This window comes from Chiloscyllium plagiosum, unplaced genomic scaffold (genome assembly GCF_037043375.1).
Source record: "Chiloscyllium plagiosum isolate Xiang-an unplaced genomic scaffold, Cpla_swu_hap1 HiC_scaffold_10, whole genome shotgun sequence".
Lineage (NCBI taxonomy): Eukaryota > Metazoa > Chordata > Chondrichthyes > Orectolobiformes > Hemiscylliidae > Chiloscyllium > Chiloscyllium plagiosum.
Genome location: NW_028270148.1, coordinates 36,173,550 through 36,187,126, shown reverse-complemented (window position 1 = coordinate 36,187,126; position 13,577 = coordinate 36,173,550). Strand labels below are relative to the sequence as shown.

At 38.3% G+C, this 13,577-nt stretch overlaps 1 long non-coding RNA gene across 2 annotated transcripts in view; it reads right to left on the bottom strand.

The window, feature by feature from the left end:
* LOC122552744 (uncharacterized) overlaps window positions 1-13,577 on the bottom strand; it is a 253,619-nt gene that overhangs the window by 28,207 nt on the left and 211,835 nt on the right. For both annotated transcript variants that reach the window (XR_015758409.1, XR_015758410.1), the window contains exons 3-5: window positions 13,076-13,158; window positions 12,136-12,408; window positions 6,269-6,314 (exon numbers count right to left, since the gene is read on the bottom strand). This is a non-coding gene — a long non-coding RNA (uncharacterized LOC122552744). The remainder of the gene's footprint in view (window positions 1-6,268; window positions 6,315-12,135; window positions 12,409-13,075; window positions 13,159-13,577) is intronic.

Below are 13,577 nucleotides of genomic sequence, written 5' to 3'. Positions count from 1 at the left end.
TGCTGACAGTTGGAAGTTCCATTTCCCAAAACAATGATAGATAAGTCCCATCATCATTCCTAGGGCTATTTGTTTCTGTAGCCATTCTCTGAGGTCATTGCTAACTATGATGTAAATCCAGTTTATATTATAAAATTCAAAACTGATCCTCCATCAAGTCCTGACATTAAATACCCCTGTCATGACTTTTTGAACAACTTACTAGTTTGATCCTTGATTGATAAACTTGATCATATCTAGTCAAATAAATTCTACACTGATTAGTTGTGTCTAATTGCTTGTTTGATCCCATGCTCCCTTTTCTCCTAAACCAGTGCAGCTTCAACACACTGCCTACAATCTCAGAATGATGTGGTGAATATCTTTCAATAAGCTGTCTCCATCTGCAACAAAATGCAAAACCTTTGCAAATAATGGAGAGACGGAATTTTCTGCACAAGAATGTTGGGTGTAGAACGGATAGAACTTAGTTGTAATAGCCTCCATTGTCATTAACAATACAATCTTGCAAAAGAAGAATAGAGTTAGGGTGCAATAGCACAGACACCTTTACTGTCACAGCCAGTAAATAGCCTTGATTCTGCGAGACTGGCAAAATCTGAGCCAGGAATGTTTGGCTGACCCTCCAAGTCCAAGGATAACTGGACACAACCTTGTGACATATGATAAGATGAATGCTTAGACTGACTTCAAGCACAGTTACAACCCTGTTTCAACAGCTGGTTTAACTGAGGATTCATTCAATCTGCTCAGTGGCTGATATTTATAGGAAGTTGTGAACTTAAAGGTGAAAGGCTTCAGACAGAAGCAAATATTCTTCCAGTGTTCACAATGCATTAAAATTAATATTAAATAATTGTCAGCCTCTAATCAGGGTGGGGTAGGAGGGTCATGTAGGGAATTAAAGGCAAATTCAGACTTGAGGCATGAAAAGGAACTAATGACCAAGCAACAGAGAAGAACAACACCACACCTTCTGTTTGATGGCAGGGAAAGTGAATTTGACAGGTGCAAAGAAGGTTTTCCCCTTGTCATTTCAAGGCATTCTCTACAGGGAACAGCAATGCACTGCGGCTATTGGGAAGTTGTCCACAGGCTGTAAAATACTGTCGAACCACCTTCCCTGCCCTGTAAAAATTTACCCCTACAAACATTCTATTAGTTGCTTAATACAGGTATGGATAGTCAAATGATTTGGCAAGATCAGATGTTTGGTATCTGAATCCCTGCAATGACCTATTGCCGTGGTCTAAAATGCCTCCAAGTTGGTCTTCAAGCTGTTGAACATTAATGTTACAACTTCTTTCTAAAGAGGAGGTACCGGATATATAAATTTAAAAGGTTGCTTAGGTCTAAAACTGAGTGTCTTTGAGTACAAGTGAGTATGAATATAAGGTGCCTACATTTATTGCTCCTCATGAACTCACTCTCCCTAGCCGAACCATATACTGTCATTGAAATGTCAAAAGCATTCTGACACTCTTAACTATGCACAGGTTTGTTGATTTATTTCAAAATTACCTCTCACCACATGCATAAAAAACATTTTTTAAAAACCCTGTGTTTTTGGTTGTGGACCGAAATGGGAAAAAAACAGTTTAAAAAGAAATTGTTAAAGGATTGCTGTACTTTTAAAAGGAAATAACCTGACACACATTAAAAATACTGTTTATACAGCTGCTTGTCAACAGTAGTAGAAAACTAGTTTGCAGATGAACTGGAACCAAGGGGTACATATAAATGAAGCTTTGGTTGCCAACGATCAGTTGATTGGTCTGTGAACTAGTGAACAGTTATTGATGCCAAAGGTCTTTGCCTGCCAATTACTATGGATAGGCTCTTGGGTAGCCAAACAGCTTGGAGATGGGAATGTTTAGACGAAGCAATTGGATCTTTGTGAAGATAGGATGGTCTCTTTCTCTGCAGTAAAAAGCATCTCAAGCCAGAAGAAAGCTAGTTTATTTCTCCTTTCCAGTTGGTGTCAACTGTGACTTTTAATTGCTAAGTCAAAAACTTTCATAAGTGTGAAACAGCCTGTGCTAAAATAAGTGAATGTGTCTCAGAAGGAAAATCATGAAGCTACATTCTGATCAACTCAACTAATCCTGTAGACAGAGGCCACTGATCAGCCATCCAGTCTTTCCCTCCACCCATGATACAAATGTTATTTTCTGTATGTGTGTCTATCTGTCTGTGTGTGTGCAGAGAAGGATTTATAATGGGATTAGAGTTTTAACTAGCACAGCTATATGAGTGTGGCACTGGAAAAGCACAGCAGGTCAGGCAGCATCCGAGGAGCAGGAAAGTCGACGTTTCAGGCATAAGCCCTTCATCAGAAATGTGGGGGGGGGGGGGGGTGCGCCCTCAGGGGTTGAGAGATAAATAGGACGGGGGTAGGGCTAAGGGAAGGGTAGCTAGGAAGGTGACACGTAGATGAGGGTGAGGGGTGATGGTGATCGATCAGAGCGGAGCAGATAGGTGGGAAGGAAGATGGACAGGTAGGACAGTTAAAGAGGGTGGTGCAGAGTTGGTGGGATCTAACGAAGGAGTCGTGGAGGGAATGGTCACTGTGCAATGCTGAAAGGGGTATCTCTGAAGGTGGGGTCTCTAGGTGGCAGAAATGGCGGAGGACTATGCATTGTATCTGGAGATTGGTGGGGTGGAAAGTGAGGAACAGGGGGTTCGACCCTTATTGGGGTTGGAGAGGTGGGATTCAAGGGTGGAGGAGTGGGAAGTGGAGGAGATGCATTGGAGGGCATTGTTGACCAAATGGTAGGAGAAATTGTAGTCCTTGAAGTAGGAGGCAATCTGGAATGTTCTGGAGTGGGATTGCTCCTCCTGGCAGCAGATGCGGTGGAGGCAGAGGAATTGAGAGTAAGGAAGAGCATTTTTACAGGAGGTGGAGTGGGAGGAGGTATAGTCCAGGTAGCTGTGGGAGTCAATGCGTTTGAATTAGATGTCCGTGTTGAACCGGTGGCCGGAAATGGAGATGGAGAGGTCCAGGCAGTCCTCACTTTCTCCTCGCACAGTTATATGTCAGCAACAGTTCATAATTGTTTATCTCTGGCTAGGACTTACCTATTTGTCATAAGTAGTCATTCTTGTTAAGTATAGAATACCTGATCTGTCAATCATCTTGGTCTGAAAGACAGATACATTGGGAAATTTTGTATGCTCTTTTAAAAAACATCTTTAACTTTGTGATGACTCCAGCAATACCAGGGCTTGATTTCCAATGTGTTACCCAGTGAAGCATGACTTAAATAAGGTTCTGCATTAGGACTGCTCAAATCAGCCCTGTCTATCATTTATATCCCAATAATTCTGAGTGCTAAGAATGTCATTCGATTTCAGCCAGAGCTTCTATGAATTTTAGGGATGTATTGACATTTTAACTGGTGGCCACAAGACAATGGAATGCATAGGCAAATCTGAATTTAGCAGCAAGTTGAAATAAAAGATTATTGGAAGTAGCTTTGAAAAGTCTTTGATCTCTAAAATCTTAGATCATAAGACCTTAACTTATAAAATCATTAGATCATAACAAAAATTAGCATGAGTGGGTCGTTTGGTCCTGATCCATGATTTAATACAATCACAGCTAATCAGTTTGTGGTCTTATCTTTATTTTCTTGCCTGGCTCCCATAACCCTTACCTCCCTTGTTGATCAAAAAATCTATCTCAGTCAGCATTAAATATTTTCAAAGGCCTAGCTGAACACAACCAGCTTCCATTTCACCCAGGACAGTGTTCTTACAGTGGTGTGGATTCCATCAAAATTGTTCTTTAATCTGATCATCAAAAAAATGGTAAGAATTAATGCACCTACAATATAAAACAAGTAAGGGGGACCCTGTTTATTTACCTCAGGTTTCACCCTCCTATTTCTAACTCAGCCCTGTGTCTAAACACGAAACTTTCTTGTTTGCTTTTGTGCTGAGATTGTGTTTCTTTTTTTCATTATTCATTCATAGGATGTGGGCATCACTGGCTAGGTCAACATTTATTGCCCAGAAGGCAGTTAAGAGTCAATTACATTGCTATGTGGTCTGGAGTCACATGTAGGCCAGACCAGGTAAGAATGAAATGGCAGATTTCCTTCCCTACAGGACTTAAGTGAACCAGATAGGTTTTCCCCAACAATTGGCAATGTGATTCATGGTCATTATTTGACTCTTATTTCCAGATTTTTAAAAATTCAATTCAAATTCCAACATCTGCTATGATAGGATTTGAACTCAGATCCCCAGACAGTCCAGTGATAATACCAGTAGGCCATTTCCTTTACAATATGTCAGGTGATTATCACATTTTGGGATTTTGGATCATTTCTTTCTTGATGGAAGAGAATGTAGTAATTATTAATGATTAGCAGCCCCTCCAATTACATGTATGCAATCATTTCCCTCATTCAGCAACTGTAACAAACTAACATCGTACTGTTTCCAAAAGTCAGGATAGTGTTTTGCAGCCCAACTGCGATCCCTCCCCATCACATTTGCCACCCTAAGCTAGTTCACCCAGTGGTGGTACCTGCTGTGTCCCTGATTATGTTGGGCTGAAGGGAGGTGGGAGAGGCTGCCAACAGCAGGATATCAATTAGGCTCATTCTTGAGTCAATTGTATCCTTTATTCCTGAGTCCACCTTTGCTTAGTGGCTTCTGAGGAAATAAATGGAGGCCACATGGGTCTCCCATACCTTCATAATGCCACCCAGTAAAACTGTCAGGTTTACCAGCTGCCTCCAGAGAAGGGGGTTCTCAATACCAGGCTCTCTGCTTCTAAACATGCAACCCACCATCATCCCATGTGCTGAAGGGGCAGACTGCCACTGAAAGTCAACCTGCCTTGCCCTTTGAGGTCTCTCTCTCCCACTTTCCAGGGGCATGGAGTCATTCTGTAAGCCTGGGCTACCAGTGAAATAGTCATATAAATCAAGCATTATGAGTACTTGATTATAACTTTTGTGGCTGCCCCAGGAGTAATGGGGCTTAAAGGTCAGTGCACTTTCCCAAGTGGATTTTAACAGTAGACAGAACGAACGTGTACTCACACCATGCTTTTTCCAACTGAACAAAATAGGCAACAACTGCTACCTGTTTCATTTTTTCTGATCAATCAAAGTCAATTTACCCATTTTAAAGTTTAAACACATTTTGGCTGTTAACTGTCAGTTAATACCTGGTTGGTTCATTCTGCAAGGCAATGCCTCTGCAAATCAAAGACCAAAGGCCAACCAATCAACATTCTCCTTTTATACAGATAAATATTGTTTCCATGTACTTTGTAATGATTTGCAAACTGTCCTGAAGAGTGCAATGTGAAAAAATTCTCCAGTTTTTTTAGGGAATGCATTCATTCCAGCTGAAGTAACAGACCAGTCAGGACTTCATTGAAAACCAGTTCCATACGATGTGAGCTGGGTGCAATGAACATTCGTTGACTGCAAATTGTTGCTTGAAATACAAATGCTCCCTATTTGTTCTCAGAAGCAAATGTAGTTTTTGCTGTTCAATAAAAGTGAACAATTTTCACTACTTGAATGTTCCCACATTGAACAGATGTCATTCTACACTTGCATTACAGAGCTAGCATTAATCTCTTAGACAGGGCTGTAAGATTGCATCGTGCTCAAGGTGGGTAACTTGTGTGATTTATTCTTGTATCTGCAGTTACAATGACAGTTAGTTAGATATGTGATAGTGTTGAATAGCAATACATTTCAAATGTGAGCAATATATTTGCAATGAAGTGTCACCCATCGCATCTATGTGCCCTCAGAAGCTTTTGTTTATCATTCCCCTCCCACTACATGCATTGTGAAGGGCAACCTCTGGATGGCAGTACTTGACCTGGTGCACAGCTGACCTTAAAAATGGAGCTAGCATCAGGAATCTGGAAGGTAACAGTGGCACATACTTTAGCCACTGGTGAGTACATGATACTGCAAGTGAGGTGCCATTAAGGTATGGTATATGCATAATGAGGTGAGCTTGGACAGTTACGTGAGATAACTACCTAGAGCTCACGGAGAGAAACCCTTCTTGAAACTTCCTGAAATTGACCATTAGCTTACTTTTGGTAAAAATTCAGCCCAATGTCAATGACTTGCAGACTGCGTAATATTTCACTCTAAGGTCCAATGCTAATTCAGGTCAATGAACACATTACTTTTCAAATAACAACAATATAAATACATACTAATATAAAAATGTATGGGAATAGGAATGCTGGTCTGTATAAACTAAAAATTATTTCTGCACTTACCCAATCAAGATGGCGTCAAACTATCTTGGGTTGAAGTATTTGTTCTCTATATTTGTTGCAATTAAGGTAAAAGGGAAGGTGGTATTAATGCAAAATTATTTCACAAAGATAGATTAGTATATCATATTTTGCAATGAATATTGATTCATTAGATCATAATCTCAAACTGTCCTTAACCCAGCTGAAATGTTTTAATGTTACTTGTTTTATCTTATAAGTCACCTAAATTAAAGAAATGTAAAAAACATTGTGAAAATTTGCTGGCATCATATTATAATTACTATTATATTTTTAGATACAGTGTAACAAAAGAGAAATTTTGAGCTTTAAAACTTTTGCACCATTCTCTCCATTTTCTCACATCTCCTATTTTGTTTTTTGTAAATGGTAAAAGGTTCATCCCATTTTTTTGTAAACTTAAGGAGATAGTTGTATATCTTGGTAACCAAAACATTTTTTGATTAATGGTAACCACTCACCAACCCCTTGACCTGATACATGACAGCTAACAAAAATAATGTTGTTTTTACTTAAAACAAAGTACTAAAAGATTCACAAGAGTCTCCCTAGATTGCTTCTTAGGTGTTTTAAGGCAATTGAGTAAAATGAATTCTCTACAACAAGGTTTAGACTGGCAAAGGAAATTGTTATTTTTTTATCCATCAGGCCTGCTTTTAGTGGCATGCTCTATACACAGGGTGTTTTCTGGAATACACTAACACTTGAAGTTCTTTGGGTGCCTTCATCATTGTCAACTGAAGTTTACATAATACTCATCACATCATAACCTACATAGCAAAAAAATCAGTGTAACATGCCATATAACCTTATGGCAGTGACACTGCATAATAGTTGGAAAGATAAGATCAGTGACATTTACCTCCTGGATAACTTTTAACACTGAGTTATCTCTTGGCTTCTTCACAAAATGAACAAAATTGAATAATGTAAATAAAGCTAAATTCATTCATCATGCTAATATCATTCCATCACATCAATTAAAATCTACTTCAAAATGATGAGCACAAACTATATATCTGACATGGAAAAAAATTTCAGAAACTAATTCTATGAGTATAACTATAATTGATGTAAAATATATGAAGGATATAACAGAAAAATTCAATATCATTGAAAAGGCATTACTACTTTTTTAAATGGAAATTATTCTTGTTGTTTTTCTTCATCAGCGATTGTAATGAAAGAGGTGGAATGCCTCATCATGCAATCATTTTTCCAAAATGACCAACCTACTTATGAAAAGGTGAAGTGATCATCACTATCTCTTTCTCCTATTCATGGTACACATAAAATATCCAAAATTAAGTTTGAAATTAAGAGTGTTCAAAAACAAAAGATTGATAAAAGAAAGGGTACTGTTTAGAAATACTTGTTTTCCCAAACAGTTGGTTTTCTCAAGAATTAAGATATTTGGCATACAGTCACTGTCGTTGATCCTAGTTCTGTGCACTAACATAAAACCTGTAATCACCCAGTTAATGGCTGATAAATGTTAATTCTAGTTACAGCACCACTTAACTTGCATCTTTCATAAAACAAAAATATATTAATCCTAATCAGATATGGGCAACTCATAATATGAGGAACACCTTAACTTGATTTCCAATATAGCTTTTACCTTTTATGATTTCCATGGCATTATGTGTGCTACGCGTAGGGACAATGCATAATATTTTGGAAATCTATGCTTCCTTTAGCTAGTGAACCTTTTATTACCACATCAAGATGTTAAAATGGAGCCGATGGCATGACTGTGTACATATAAAAGACAAATGCACATGCCTGGTAAACAATGGTATTTGTGGAAAATTAGACATAATGGGTATTTCTTTAAGTCACTTCATTAAATACATATGTTATAAAGCTTGGTATTTTGCCCAGGTACTGGATTTATCTTATAATAAACTTTTATACAAGGGCTCAATATATACGAAGGTTATATGGGAGAATGTCATCAAGTAAACAACAAGTAACAGTATTAAGAATAGATAGGATATTGCCTCTGAGTTATGCAAGCTCTCAATATCAAATATAACACCTTGTGTGATTCCCATCCATATCATGGCTGTACTGCTAAGTACACTAATTTCTGTTTAAAGAATAATTTATATTTTACTCCTTATGAATCTTATGCTGAAGAATTTAAAGCAACTTGGTCAAATGATAAATTTCTCGTGTTTTTCTGCCTTCTCACTGTGTGCTTCAAAATGCTCAATAAAAGACTTCCTTTATCTATGTTGGAATAGACTGATTTTCTGCAAATTGGGGATCTTGCTGCATTATCACATGTCATATTTGCTCCATCAATTTGAGCATTTTTCATACTTTATTTAAAATAAAACTGGATATATTGTCAAAACATAATCTAATTATATTTGATATTATGTAATAACAACTGCGGAATCTGAGTGAGAGAATAGGGCTTAATTTGCACAAGCTGAGAATATATATGATTGTTCAGAATGATGATGCACTACAAATTAACATGGGTATTGACCAATATAAATGAAATGGACAAGCAAATGATTTCAAAGGGCCAGTGGAGGCACTTACTTCAATATATCTTGTGGTAGCACCAAGAACAATCATTGTCGTGGTATACCGATGTTTTCAGAGAAAAACATTGTTTCATCTACTGAACTGTCTTCTGATTCTACATTTCTTCCTTTAGCTTTGGAGAACTTATAAAACATAAAGCAATAATGATGGTAGTTATTGATATATGCATTCTTCAGCAGTACTGTAACAGCATATTTATTGTAATGCACTATGAGTGATGGTAATCATTCTTTCCTTTTCTCCTCAGGTTTGATACTTTTCTGCAGGTTATATGCACATTGTTATGAAGGTGTTTCATAACTAATGTTTTATTGAAAAGCGATTCATTTGAAAAGTTGAAGAGTTAGCTGTCTTTCTTTTTGACAGGTCATGGAAAGTAGAAATTATGTTTAAACTAATTAAACAACCAAGGCTAGGTTCATCAGAGTCTTATAACTTTGGTTCATTGTTGAATTTACTGAAAATTATCTACCTGGTGTTTACAGCTTTGTTTTGGACATTGTTTGGTGTTCAGTTGTAGTACAGAGAGAGAGTGAGACAAGCTGCCCAGTTCATACTCTGCCTTTATGAGATACCTTTGTGACAGGCACATGTGGTAACTGAAACCCTGTTCCAGCTTTCTTTTAATGAAAAAAACCTCTGAAATCTCAATGTTTCCTCAGCAAAATGTGTATGGAGATCCCAGTTTCAACTGCCTGTATTTAATTACACCTGACTACATGTGCAAAGAGCCTGACAAAAAGCCATCTTGAACATTTCTTCAAGAAAATACATTATGAGCAAAAGATTAACTGGGGAGAGACCAGAACCCCTTAAATATCATATGACCTTTTATGGGTGGAACCACAGGAGATGGGTGAGATATTAAACAAGTATTTCATGCCAGTATTTACTGTGGAGAAGAACATGGAAGCTAGTGAACTTGGGAAAATAAATATTGATATCTTGGAAAAATGACCATATTTCAGAAAAAGAGATGCTGGGCATCTTAAAATGCATAAAGGTGGATAAATCCTTGGGATCTCGTCAGGTGTATCCCAGCACTTTGTGGGAAGCTATGGAAGAGATTGCTGGGCCCTTTGCTGAGATTTTTGTATCATCAATAGCCACGGGTAAGGTGCTGGAAGACAGGAGGTTGGCAAATGTGGTGCCATTATTTAAGAAAGGTGTTAAGGAAAAGCCAGGGTACTATTGACCAGACAGCCTGGTGTCAGTGGCTAGTAAGTTATTGGAGGAATTCTGAGAGACAGGATTTTCAAGCATTTGGAAAGGCAAGAACTGAAAAGGGATAGTCAACATGGCTTTGTGTGTGGGTAATTGTGTCTCATTTTGAGATTTTTGAAGACGTGACAAAGAAGATTGATGAAGGCAGAGTGGTCAAGTTTGTCTATACAAACTTCAGCAAGGCATTTGACAAGGCTCTGCATGGTATACTGGTTAGCAAGATTAGATCACATTGAATCCAGGGGGAGCTAGGCAATTGGAGACAAAATTGGCTTGCAGGTAGGAGACAGAGGGTGGCGGCGGAGAGTTGTTTTCCAGACTGAAGACCTGTGACCAGTGGTGCGCTGCAAGGATCAGCGCTGGATCTACTGCTTTTCATCATTTACTTAAATTATTCGGATGCGAATATAGGAAATAGAACAAAGAATAAAGAACAAAGAAAATTTACAGTCTAGGAACAGGCCCTTCAGCCCTCCAAGCCTGAGTCGATTCATATGTACTGTCTAAACCTGTCGGTCAATTCCTAAGCATTTGTATCCCTCTGCTCCCCACCTACTCATGCATCTGTCCAGACGCATCTTAAATTAATCTACCGTGCCTGCCTCTACCACCTTTGCTGGCAAGGCATTCCAAACGCCCACAAGTTTGCAGATAACACCAAAATAAGTGGTGTAATAGACAATGAAGAAGATTATCTCGGAGTGCAACGGGACCTTGGACAGATGGGCCATTGGAGGGGTGATCTTATAGAGGTTTTTAAAATCTTAAGGGCACGGATAAGGTGAATAGCAAGGGTCCTTTCCATAGGTAGGGAAGCTCAAAACTAGAGGGCATAGGTTTAAAGTGGCAGGAGAAAGACTTAAAAGGGACTTGAGGGGCAACTTTTTCACACAGAGGGTGGTGTGTATATCAAATTAATTGCCAGAGTAAGTGGTAGATACAGGTATGGTTACAACATTTAAAAGGTATTTGGTTAGGTACATGAATAGTAAAAGGATTAGAGGGATATGGGCTTAAAACAGGCAAATGGAACTAGTTTTCTTTCGGAAACCTGGTCAGTATGGATAAAATGGATTGAAGGATCATATTTCCATGCTATATGGCTCTACTGCTCTATGACTCCATGACAGGAAGATATGAATCAAAGCACAGAGCAAATCCACGTTAGCATGTAATCAGTTCTAAAATATGGAAGGTGAGCTGGTGGAACCTAATAGCAGTCCACGTGTTCCAGTGGAGAAGACTCCAGTCATTAAGAAACTCAGGGTTGACTTAAATGAAATCAGAAATCTGAAGGTGGTAAATGAGCTTCATAGAGTCATACAACGTGGAAACAGACCCTTCGGTTCAACCAGTCGATGCCAACCATGTTCCCAAACTAAACTAGTCCCAGCTGCCTGCAGTTTTCTTGGTGCAGATTAAGCCAAAATTGAGCTGCACAAATGGAAAGTAGAGGAAGAAACTTAGAAGAAGAACAGTTCTGATTTAATCTGTGGATCTAGTGCTCTCTTATTCCTCCTGGTCCAATAATTATAAATTAACATTAACTTTGCAGGAGCCTGTTTTGCACCGCTGCCAATCAAACCAACCAACCAGTGCACTCGATATGTGGCAACAACTTGTAATTTAAATGAACAATCAGGGTCCTACATAAAACATTGGACTCTAATATGTATATTAAAATTGACCAATCAGCTGAGCAGCTGTGGCTGCCTGGTTGTAGGCTTTCTAACATTGGCAACGTGCCAATCATTAACATTAACATGATAATTACTCTTCTGACCTTGTTTGGAGACTGCTGCTTTCCTATTGTCACCAATTCTAGCAAGTTAGAACTGGCTTTTTTATGAGTATGCAGTTTAGATTTGTGACTAGATCGTCTCATGCATAGACATTTATTTTAAGAAACAATTCAATCTATATCTGGATTAGACAGAGATTATGGTCAATTACCTGTGCATTTGACCATTTCAGTCCCATCCTGGTGATCACCTTGAATTTTGTCAATAGGACATTGCAAACAGCTGGTAAAATATCTGTGAAAGCAGCCAAAGATGACTCACCTGCAGATTTTTATTTAAGGAAGCATTTGGCCTCACCCTAATAATTCAGATAAGATTTGGCAGCACATCATGTTGGTGATATTAATTCCACTGATGAACCACTGGAGAATCAAAGCTGTTCTTAGGCTTCTGGGCATTTGCAGATAGTTTTGAATATATTTACCCTGTGGTGTAGTAAGACAAATATTCCATCCTTTGTCCTGGATCAAGTTATGTGCCTACACCATGTATGTGACATTCATCATGAGTGGGAGTGTGGCAGTATCATATCTCCTACAGCAAACAGTTAAAGTATTAAAATCCAGTAAGTCATCTCAAGTTACAAATGTCAAAGAATAATAATAAATCATTGTCATAAATCATTGTCTACAAACATAATAGCTTTGGTGTTAGTGAGATTTTCAATAGAGTAGCACAGAACACGTGCAAGTCACTGTCAAGGGTTTGACACCAGTTGTGCTGCAGGGTACATGGCTGTGCATAAAAAAAATCATTACTTGGTCATGTTACACGAGGAACATAATGATTTATCCTTATCTGGGTCTGCTGAATTGTTGAAGGATGATAGTCGTCCAGTTGGGTTAACACACATAAATGCAAATGAAGAAAGAAAGAGTCAAGCAGCAACTAACTTTTCCTCCATCTTTTGATACTTGCAACATAAGCACTTTCTGAAGACCAAAAAATGACGAGACTCTGACTTCCTTTGCACTTATGTTGGGTTTTATAACTCAAGCTTGACATTAATGAATTTCAACAATGTTTTTCCTGCACTAAAACTGAATGTTATTAAGTGAAAAGAAAAGGCTTAAATACATAACCCTATTATACAGATCTCAAAAAGATAGCAATGAGAAAAAACATTTAGTGAGAGATGTATACAAAGAAGCTATGCAGTTGTAACAGTGCGCCCAGCCATGTTTGATCCTCCAAGACTCACCTGGTCACGTAGAAGTATCTAGGGGACAGAAGACCTGAGGTCATTGGCTTGCTGTCACTTGGATGGATGGAAATTCAGTTCTGCTGTAGAATTTAAAATATTTCAGCTAATTAAGGGAAAACATAATTTTTTGACAAGAGAGTAGAAGGAACAAGAGCTTTCAAGAGGTCAAACAATCAGATTGTTTAAGCACGCATAAAAGAAGTGGGCATATCTCAGAGAAGTATATGGCAGAATGTAACTGAAATCTCCACAATTTTAATAGGCAACATGACTTTAGAGGAGAATCAGTGACTTTACTGATTGACCTGGCTAAGAGGCTCAGGTGACAATATAAATCTTCTCTCACGTAAACTTCTTCACTCATATTCTTATTTTTCATTACACTTAGCAGAATGTGAATATTGTTGGTTAAGCCAGTATTTATTGCCATCGTTAATTCCCTTGAGAAGGAGATGGTGAGCTGCCATCTTGAATACTGCAGTCCATTTGGTCTTATCTC